This window comes from Alosa pseudoharengus, unplaced genomic scaffold (genome assembly GCF_046254945.1).
Source record: "Alosa pseudoharengus isolate Yale_2024_CS ecotype anadromous, Long Island Sound unplaced genomic scaffold, YU_APseudo_1.1 YU_APseudo_1.1_scf_13, whole genome shotgun sequence".
Taxonomy (NCBI): Eukaryota; Metazoa; Chordata; class Actinopteri; order Clupeiformes; family Clupeidae; genus Alosa; species Alosa pseudoharengus.
Genome location: NW_027468598.1, coordinates 20,742,904 through 20,752,842, shown reverse-complemented (window position 1 = coordinate 20,752,842; position 9,939 = coordinate 20,742,904). Strand labels below are relative to the sequence as shown.

Genomic DNA, 9,939 nt, shown 5'->3' with positions numbered 1-9,939 from the left:
AAAACGCTCTGCATGATCTGGCCCAAAGCCGCTCCAGCACCTCAGTGCCACCTATGTCTTCCCGCAGTGCCATTTAAGTACATTAGTAAGGCAAATCCAGCGCCCCACACTTTAGAGGGGCCGTTTCAATGAGTGCCAAAGGGCCATTGTTCCCTCATTGTGCTCAATCTGTTCTGGGCTGAATCTTTGTGTGGAAATCAATAGAGCTTCCTAAGATCGCGCCTTATGGCAGCTGGCGGAGGTGAGATTGAACCTCTCCCTTAAGTATTCTTAACACCCCCCCCCCCCCCCCCCCCTTGGGGGTGGTAGTGATAGGCTATGGTTGGTTGGACATGGGGGAAGGAGAGGGGTGATTTTAGAGCCATATTTTTCTGTTTCTCTTAGCTGTCCTGACAGAGGGGCTTAGTTACTTATGATGACACACACAATATAAATGAACTTCTAGAATGTTAGTGTGTGTGTGTGTGTGTGTTTCTTTGTGAACTTAGGCAACATTTGTTTGACCTGAACACTGTTCAGGCTTTGTCTATTATTTTAAGAAAGAACAATGTCACCCCCCTGTGGTACAAAAGAGGCTGTACAATGTCACAGAGACTGACAGAGGTCTCTCTTTTTTTCTCTGTTTGGATGGATTAGAGCAAAAACAAAAGCACCTGTGACTTGGCAAGATGTGAGTAGACATGGTCATTTCAAAAACACTGAACATATTCTTCATAAGAGAAAATGTAGATACCTTAATGACACACTGTCAGTGTTATGGAAATATTTCAATGGTCAGCTGTGGTCTGAGGTCTAGGCCTGTTTTGTTCCTGATTGCAACATTCAACAATGATCTTCTTGACCCTCCCTGTTTCACAACAGAACAAACTAGTTATGCAAGTCCTCACCATAGGAATGTGAGCCTTTACAGACAAGGAGTTTTGGACAGCCTCTTGTAAAGTGTTTATAAAGTGGGTTTTGATGGTTCAAAGGGCCAGAGATCGACCTCTCATCATCAGCAACATGCAGTAACTGGGGTGTCTGGCATGCTTGAATGGGAAATAGTGTTTGGTGAGTCAGTATTTATACATGTCTTTATGTATGTCATCAAAACTGTACCAATAACCCTAATAGAGGTTTGCTTACACTGTTGGTAGTGGTGAGGTGGTTTATACAAAAAGTCCCAAAAGAAGTTGAGACTGATTTGATATTATTATTTTATCCTCTGTATAATTAATTGTCAAGAAGACCTTTAATGATGTTGTGTGAGGAAAGGGGACTTTAGGGTTTAACAAAAGTATACCTTTAATATAGGGCCTACACAGCTTTGGATAAATGAGTCCAGATTTTCTTTACGGGATCAAAAGAGTATATATACTTTCACTTACTTAGACCTGCTGGAGGAAGCTGCACATTTCTAGCCAAATAGTCTTTCCACACAAAGACTCTTTGTTTAACTTAACCAATTACCATACATTTGTCACCTGGCGTTACTTCCTCCCATTGTAACAAAGATAACCTCAGGTTGTGATTCCCAAAAATTATCTATAAATGTAATACATTCACGTTTGGTCTTGAATTGATCCCTGTAATGTGGGCATGTTGATTTGATTTTTATACTTTTTTCTCTGTATAATTTATGGTCAAGAAGACTTTTACTGATGCAGTGTGGGGAAAGGGGACTTTCAAGGGTAGGGTTTAACAAAAGTATACCTGCTGGATGAAGAGAACATCTGTGAGACAGGAGGCAGGTGGAAAAGCACTTTTATCTTCATATTTAACTAGAGGATTCCTGTTTTGGGTCTACGCCCAGTTATCAAGGAAAGATACATCTCTCTTGTTATTTTGGTCTGTGGATTAACATTGCAAGAGAAGAGGAGTTCTGATGAGATACATCTCTTTTGGATATCTTTGAGTCTTCTTCATTCATCTTCAACATGATGAAATTACAAAACAAATGCCTATGGGGCTAACTTGATTTCAAAATAAAGGGTAACAATAATCATCTGCATACAAAACATTTTAGTTCTTAATTGTGGCTTTAATTGTTCCATAAATCCCCAATGTATGTAACCTGACCCTAGCCAGATGAATTTCGCTCCGCCTAGCTCCACTCATCCATCTGGAACCGATCCATTGAAATGTTGCTTCAGAAGGCTGGACCTAATCAAAAAATGCTTGCATATGATTGAATAAGCCACTTGTCCGTCATCTATTGACGTGCTACTTCAACCACTCTCATCGAAGCCAACCCGTGACGCTGATAACAGTCTCACAGTCGCTTCTACGCTATGTCACATCTATGAAACTCCCGCCCTGCGTCCTGATTCGCTAAACCATAAAGTTGGTTGGAGAAATCACTCTCAATGGAAGAGGTTCCAGATGGATGTGAGTGAAGCTAGGCGGAGCTAAGCGGAACGACATTCATCTGGCTAGGGCCAGGTTACAATGTATGTACTTTAAAAAGTAAATAAGAGTACTAAGAGTCAGACAAAGATCAAAGTAAAATGAATGGAATATACTTCAAAATAAGGGACCTCTTTACTTGTATTAAGGACTTTTGTATATTATCAGGGACATTAGAAAGGAAATGTAAAGTAAATGTGACGTAAGTGCTAGCGAAAGCTATACAAAATGACGGAGCCACGTGCAGAAGACAGAACGGTAAAATTGACACTTTATTTTAACCATAGATTAAAGCAGATGTGATGATAACGTAACATTAATATCACCTGTTTAACAAACAAGGCACAGGGCAAATATGCATATCATATCATTTCCTGCCTTTTTAAAAACGCCATTTCAATGCATGCTTATCACAGGAACAATGAATGTATAATCAATAAGAATATATAGACCTACCCTCAAGCCAATTTTAAGAAGTCATTAAACACCCAGGTATTAATTCATGTTATCAGCAGGTTGCACAGCAATGTGTGGATGACCCATATGCTGTCAATGCAGTAGTGGTGATTGAAGACCAATCCTTCCCCCTCTGGAGTACTCATCTCACTGTATGTTTGATCAATTCATATATGTTGTATCATTGGTCAGATGGTGTGGAAATTATAGGTGTGAGATTCACATACAGACTTCAGTGCCCAGATTAGGATCAATTCAAGACCAAACATGAATATGTCATATTCATATAATATATTTTGGAAGTAACAACCAGAGTTTTTCTGTGTGTAGGAGGAATTGAGGTAACAAACACTGTATGTTAAAATTAGTTAAGCTATTCAACCCCCAAACATTATATGTCTACTGTCTGCAGGTTCCACAGCAATGTGTGGATGATCCGTATGGCTTCAATGCCACACTGGTGATTGGGGACAAATCCTACCCCCACAAGAGGTGTCATCCATTTCAACTCCCTGTCTTGTGAGTTGAGTTGTCTCTAAGCATGAACAAATGTTCCTTTTAGATAAATATCGATGGGTTAACTGTGTGGAATTCATGCATGAAGAGTAGATATTACCTATAATTTGTTATAAAGTTACATACCTGTTCGTACTCTCTGCTTCTGTCAATGTGAACTGGCTGCTATAAAACACTGCCATCCATTAAAAGTGGCCAACTGAATGATTCATTTCTGTCCTCTTTTACTGCATCACCACTAGGCCCTTGCCAGAACCTCACAATGATGGTAAGTCTAACTGACAGACAACCAAAGTCGCATCACAGTTGATCTCCAAAACTATTCATAAACAAGATCTATGATAATGTCTTTATCGTTGATACTCTGCAGTAACTGTGAGTCAGAGTGAGAGTGAGAGTGAGGAAGTGGACAGCATGAGGGCAGTTCCTCAGCTCCCCAGCCCTACTGCTGCTCCCCCTATGAGGGCCATTGTTGGAGGTCCGAGGCCTACTCCTCCGAGCTTGAACCCCACTAGTGGTAAGAGGACCATTTAATTAACATTCTAACAACTAATCTCTGAATTAAATGCAAATTTGTCTTTCAACTATTTTTAACGTTGGTATTAACATTAAAATAGCAATATTTTGATCACATTACTATTGCATTGTGAAGCTCCAAACAACACCCTCAGGCCTATAATTTTCAAACTCTGATATTTTGTGAATCTTGTCTCTAATTGTGTCCGATGCTGTCCAATGCTGTCTGCATGTTCCTCGTCCATTTAGTTATGTATAATTATATCATTAGAAGAGAAAACTGTTGTTGTCGTTTGTGCTCACCAAAAATGCCTGAAGCTCCTACTGTCTCGTGCTGTTTGCAAGAGGATTAGTCTATAGTTGTGTATACTTTGCAAGCCTTTCTTTCTTTAGTCATCTATAGAATCTTGGAGGTATTTGGAGGATGTTGCTGCCACCAAGGAGTTAATGTTTTCACCCGTGCCCTACTTTTGAAATTTGCTGAAAATATGTAGCATAGGCCAAGGATGTACTCATAAACAGATCCGACTTGGGACACTTGAATTCTTATACTTACAGTTCTAAATGGGTCAAGACTTTTATTTTGAGGTATGATGAATTAATTGACTCTATGCACATCCATTTACTGGAAAAAGCTTTTCAGTGCTGGTAAACAGACAGGGCTCCAGACTGCGACCAAATGCTCGCATTTTGCGACCATTTTTTGAGACATGGCGAGTGATTTTTATTTTGAAAAACGAGGAGGGAGCCAGTCCCTGTCAATGTATGCCAATGTCCTGGCGCTTGGTAGAGGTATGCACTTCACTGAGTGCCACTCTGGTATAAATTACTATGTGCATTAATTACTGTACTACATTCTTTATTCTCATACCACAACACGTACAACTTATGTTGCATCTGCTGTTTCATCTGCTGTTGAGTTGTATCAAACAATTGATGAAGATAAATTTTTAAAAATTCTGTTTTCTGTGCATCAACAAAAATCGAGAACTTTTCATTAAACATTAGAAACAATTATTATCTGACTAAGAAAAAAGGTACTTTATGTAAATTCTCACCTTCTAGGTGTGGAACCACTGGGAGTATCCATGGAAACTTGCCTGGCCGGGGAGAGAGTCCAGCCAATGGGGTCGGATGAGGAAGGAGGAAGAGGAAAACATGAGGGAAGATGTAAACAGAGCAAGAAGAGACGCAAGAGAGCACTGCGCCGCAACCGCCAATAGAGTTGCATCAAACATTTTAATACAAGTCACCAGGTCCTTCTTATGTATTCTTATGTAAGACTGTGTCCTAATAAAAAATAACAAAAATGATCTGAAATAATTCCTGAACACTTTGGTATCACTGAAACAATGGATTCAAACCATGCTGTATCCAGTTTAGTGAATGGACTAAGGAAGACATGTTTAGAGTTTTTCAGGTGATACCACCATAATGTACCAGATGAAGATGTTACAAGCCTGGCTCAGGGCAAGGTAACAGAGAGGGAATGCCACACACAGAGTAGCAATATATATAATAGATTTATCAAATGAAGGGAACAGACCAGGGGTCGGTTCCCCGATAACGCTCACTCTTAGCGCGCTAAGAAGACTCAAAAGATATATCTTTCCAAAGTTGTTTATGTTCCTAAGTGTGTTCCCCGAAGTGGCTTCTTAACACGCTGCCTCTTACGTTCGACGTTAGAAAGGCGCTGTCCCAAGTGAAGGTGCTGAATTAGTTGGCATCGATTGCTCAGGAATCGATTTTCTACTTCACGCGAAGGTGCATGACGGCGTTAAGAAAGACAACACGTTCTATGCAAATGAAACATTCCTCAAATTATTCCAGTAACATTTATTTTAACATAGTTTAAGTTATCAGTAAAATATAAACTATTAACTAAATTATCAAATTGTCAGTAATATGTTCACACAATATGTTGTGACTAACCGGGTAGGCCTATTCCTCGCTAATCATCCACCCTCCTTATCCCGTTGTGCCACTTGTGCCGCTTCTTGACATGGGCTTAATGACTTCTAAACATTATGTAATACACTTTTATATTAATGGTAAGGTACCTTACAATTAGAATTGATTGGCAAGCAGCTGCAGTTACTTCTGTTTAATGCGGTATTGATTGCCATTGGTTAATGTTATCAATAAACCTATCTACAATGAACAGAGAGAGAGTTAGATACAGTATGGTGGGGAAGCAACGTAAAAAAGGGTACCAAGCTTCTCTTCAGAGGAACTTGAAGTTTTGCTGGACGAGGTGAGTTTGCACAAGGTGACACTGTTTTCCAGCTTTCAGAATAACTTGTGCAACAGCAACAAAAAAGAGCTACTGTATGGAGCGACATGGACTACATGGCTCCGCGGCCGGCGCCGTTTTTGATTCAATACAAGGACACGTTGGATCGCTGCCATAGGCCTAGTTGGTCGCTTACTGGACACCACCATGCTTACCCATTTATAGATCTTAGCCATTTAGAGGCAAAATCTTTGCCAGCTTTTAATTATCAAAAGTGATTGCCAATTTGAACGCTTTAATGACATTACTAAATAGCCTAGGCTAATTACCACCATATTAGTTCTGATACCAAATAAAGTAAACTTCATAAATAGGCCTGCATCCATTGCGAACATATTTTATTTAGGGCTGTCAATCGATTAAAAAAATTAATGTAATTAATTACATACTCTGTGATTAATTAATTTAAATGAATTGCATATATAATTTTAGCTGTGAAAGTATTTTAAATATTTAAATTCAAATGAATCATTGAATATGTTTTCGATGGTAACCCATTGTCAGTCAATAGTGAAAGTAACTGCATATAACTGTCTTGTCGTTGACTGACTCCTTGGTGAAGTTAGTTTCACTTTGCCAATGAGTTCAAATAATAGACGAGTGCAAATGCTTGAAGGCTATGCTAGATTTTAGTAAAGCATGGTTAAAGAATGACTATTCCATACGGTCTTGCAAGCAGCCTCCTTCAAATGCGCCGTTGAATGCCAAAATACCGATGCATTTATTTGACATATCGCGCGTTGCGCCGTTAAAGGGAATGACAGATGTCATTCTCATTGGTTTAAAATGATGTTACGCCCCAAACACACCCATATGACTGATTAAAAGACCTAGGAACACCTTGTTACGCCATGCGCTCCACTTTTGAGAACAAAACCCCTCCCAATGTGAACTGGACATCCTACTAAATTTGAATAGACTTTTGATGAGTGACGATGCACTTTAGAATGTCATGATAGGGCCCCCTATGTCCAAAATCCTGAACCACCCCTTTAAGTAAACAGTGGTCATAGTGTTATCCAATTGTGTGCAGTGATATTTTCAAATGCATGCTTGGTGCCGCCCTTCAAGGCCATTTTCATTACTCATAGCCAGACCCTAAATCTTTCTAGATTTGGGTCTGGATTTCCAGGCTACAACACAGCAATCCCGTCGAAAGCGGTTTATCGAGGGATGACCTCCTCAGTCTGGCCTCGTCCGTTTTGGGAACTCCAAAAGGTTTGTCCTCGGAGGAACCAGCCCCTGCTCCCTCTGAAAAGGCTCAATCAGCACACTGCAAAAACTGCTTATAAAATCTAATCAGCTTATCTAACACTTTTCATTTTTTGCTGTGCACAGCCCGATCTAACAGCAACGCCTGTTGCACCAGCTCCACCCGTGCTACGCAAACAGCCCAGTAGGAAGAGGACAGTAAAACCCTGGTGAGATGTTCAGGGACGCTTCTCTCGGCGGTTGGAGTGGGATGTGCCACGGCCAATCGGTAGGGAGCCGATGGGGACCCCAGGAGTCCCAACACAACACGATGGATGATGTTGTCAAAATGGTGTGGCTCACGAGATGTTGACCCAATGTCCCTTCACTCTTATCTTGTCTTTTCAGCAATAGCTAGTGGATTCAGGCAGGGCTGCATCTAACATCACAGTTTATGTTGTTATTTCAGCATGTCATGAAGGTCTACAGAGGGTGCAAGTTTAAACACCCCCTTGCGTTAGAGGGCAGAGCCCCATGCGACGTATACTGTAACAATAGCTTCTGAGTATGTAGCTCCAGTTATAAGAGTACAGGCTCCATCCTCTCTAACCCCTCAAGCCTACCTGTCCTACAAAGCTACAGTTTAGTATAGCCCCCACCGGAGGGGGCGGGGTATGCAAATTCTTCACAAAGGCACTAGCGGAGCTGTTAGAGGGCGGAGCCCATACTAGTATAACTGGAGTGACATACCCAGTGACTATCATTCTTGGTAACAGAGAGAAAATATTCGATTGGGATTTCAATGAGAGAGAAGCTTGGTTATTTATTTTCTTTCATCATTATCAAAAAAGGAAACACAATGAACACAATGGCAGAGATTGACAAAGGATCACTGGGTGGATCATTCAAAACTAGGTAAAGACACAGATTGTTATATTACATGAGAGGCAACATTTTGTCAAATTCACACATACAATAATGTTTGTTAATTATTAGTTTTTGTTTTAAGAGCACTGTGGTCTGTGTACTAGGTCTGTGAAACAGTTAAAGTGTGTTATGAGGAAGTGTGCTTTCAATCCCACATGCCATAATTATCTTCTTGATCTTCCTGCTTCACAACAGATCACACCCAAATAAATATGCATGGCAGTGACAGAGCCGTTTGGAATGCTCAAGCTGGAAATATTGTGTGGTAAGTTGATGTTTTTGCATTAAATGTTTAAACATTTTCTATTTTTAACTTGTGAGTGAATTGGTCATTTTCTTATCCAGCATTGTTTGATTTCATGTTAAGTTATGGTGGGACTTTAAATAATGTGCTCCGGAAGAGTTGGTAGTGGGTTGGTAGTGGTTCCGCTTTTGACACGTGAAAGCTACTACTAAACAACAACATGGCGACTGAAGAAACGGTACTGTCATTGAAATACCTCAATATTTTAATAGCCCTAACATATAATGATTATATAACCTATGATGATTAAATAGCATGTTATTTCCTTATCAACATTCCATTGTCATTTTATCAAATGCATTGTTTGCTTAACTCCGTACGCTTGCTCTTCCGAAGTGGTTAGCACATTTAGCATGGACACATACTTGGATGTTCCACGTTGTAAAATATTTCTTCCTCTTGGGTTTTGACTTTAAGCCAAAAAAGATGAGCAACGTTTGTAACAATGTTGAGTAATTATCCACATGGCGAAAAAGGAAAACAAACCGCTACACATCGTCTCAAAAGTCCCTGCCTTGCCACAACTAAAACAAAATACTTCTGCAAAGAACTGTGTAGAAGTTGATTTTCAGAAAAAAATGTCTAAGAGGAATTGCTGTGTATGCTAACTGTGATTTGTTTCTAACACAGGCCCCCGTGGACAGTCAAAGGCCAGACGTGGTGTATTATGACAACAGCTTCTTTCAACATGAACAAAATCTGAGTGTATGGCTTTTACATTTATCAATAGAAACCATGATTTAACTGTCACTGGGCCAATAAGTACATTATCAATACTTATTCTGATGCTCTTTGGGTTCACCCTACTTCATTAAGGAGCTATTCAACACCCAAACATTATATGTCTGTCTGCAGGTCCCACAGCAGTGTGTGGATGATCCGTATGGCTTCAACGCCACACTGGTGATTGGGGACAGATCCTTCCCCCTTAGGAGGTGTCATCCATTTCAACTCCCTGTCTTGTGAGTTGAGTTGTCTCTAAGCATGAACAAATGTTCCTTTCAGATAAATATGCCAAAACCGATGGGTTAACTGTGTGGAATTCATGCATGAAGAGAGATATTACCTATAATTTGTTATAACGTTACATACCTATTTGTACTCTCTGCTTCTGTCCATGTGAACTGCTGCTTTAAAACACTGCCATCCATTGAAAGTGGCCAACTGAATGTTTAATTTCTGCCCTCTTTTACTGCATCACAGAGCCGCTAGGCACTTGCCAGAACCTCCCAATGATGGTAAGTCTAACTGACAGACAACCAAAGTCGCATCACAGTTGATCTCCAAAACTATTCATAAACAAGATTTATGATAACGTATTTATGGTTGATATTCTGCAGTAACTGTGAGT

At 40.1% G+C, this 9,939-nt stretch overlaps 1 long non-coding RNA gene across 3 annotated transcripts; it reads left to right on the top strand.

The window, feature by feature from the left end:
- Positions 1–897: 897 nt before the first annotated feature.
- On the top strand, positions 898–5,196 carry LOC143121169 (uncharacterized). 3 transcript variants are annotated; one of them, XR_012986421.1, is made up of 6 exons: positions 898–1,050; positions 2,901–2,993; positions 3,254–3,360; positions 3,600–3,625; positions 3,728–3,874; positions 4,939–5,196. It is a non-coding gene; the product is annotated as an uncharacterized LOC143121169 (long non-coding RNA). The 3 variants fall into 3 exon arrangements; XR_012986420.1 differs by having other exon boundaries at positions 2,898–2,993; XR_012986422.1 differs by lacking the exon at positions 2,901–2,993.
- Positions 5,197–9,939: the final 4,743 nt, after the last annotated feature.